Raw genomic sequence first — 1016 nt, 5'->3', positions numbered from 1 at the left:
GCATCCAGCGAAAACCCCGCCCCTCATTAACGGATTGCACAAAATACCATCCTGGTTTTAACCCCGCCTCCCAAAAAAACTAGTCAATCACGGGCTACAAGGATGGTAACCACGCCCCGTTGTCACTAACGGAACTGAGTGGTACCATCAAATATATATTCAGCTCTATTCCCGCCCACTACCATCCTGTCCAATTACTGACCGAGCAGACGAGACTGAAACGTGATCGGACCAATCATATTACATATGTACACAGTGGAGTCGACTGGTCCTAGAAACTCACTGACCATGGGAAGGAGGACTGACCATGGCCACCATCAGGGCTAGGATGGGGACTGACCATGGCTGCCATCAGGGCTGGGATGGGGACTGACCATGGCCACCATCAGGGCTAGGAAGGGGACTGACCATGGCCACCATCAGGGCTAGGAAGGGGACAGACCATGGCCACCATCAGGTCTAGGAAGGGGACTGACCATGGCCACCATCAGGGCTAGGAAGGCAGACCATGGCCACCATCAGGTCTAGGAAGGAGACTGACCATGGCCACCATCAGGGCTAGGAAGGGGACTGACCACGGCCACCATCAGGTCTGGAAGGAGACTGACCACGGCCACCATCAGGGCTAGGATTGGGACTGACCATGGCCGCCATCAGGGCTAGGAAGGGGACAGAGGCCATCAGGGCTAGTAAGGGGACAGACCACGGCCACCATCAGGTCTAGGAAGTAGGACTGACCACGGCCACCATCAGGGCTAGGAAGGGGACAGACCACGGCCACCATTAGGTCTAGAAAGTAGGACTGACCACGGCCACCATCAGGGCTAGGATGGGGACTGACCATGGCCGCCATCAGGGCTAGGATGGGGACAGACCACGGCCACCATCAGGTCTAGGAAGGAGGACTGACCACGGCCACCATCAGGTCTAGGAAGGGGACTGACCATGGCCACCATCAGGTCTAGGAAGGAGACTGACCATGGCCACCATCAGGGCTAGGAAGGAGGACTGACCAC

The sequence above is a fragment of the Crinia signifera genome, chromosome 4, assembly GCF_055691185.1.
Source record: "Crinia signifera chromosome 4, ASM5569118v1, whole genome shotgun sequence".
NCBI lineage: Eukaryota > Metazoa > Chordata > Amphibia > Anura > Myobatrachidae > Crinia > Crinia signifera.
The sequence above is the reverse complement of the archived record's forward strand: the minus strand, read 5'-3'. Positions refer to the sequence as shown.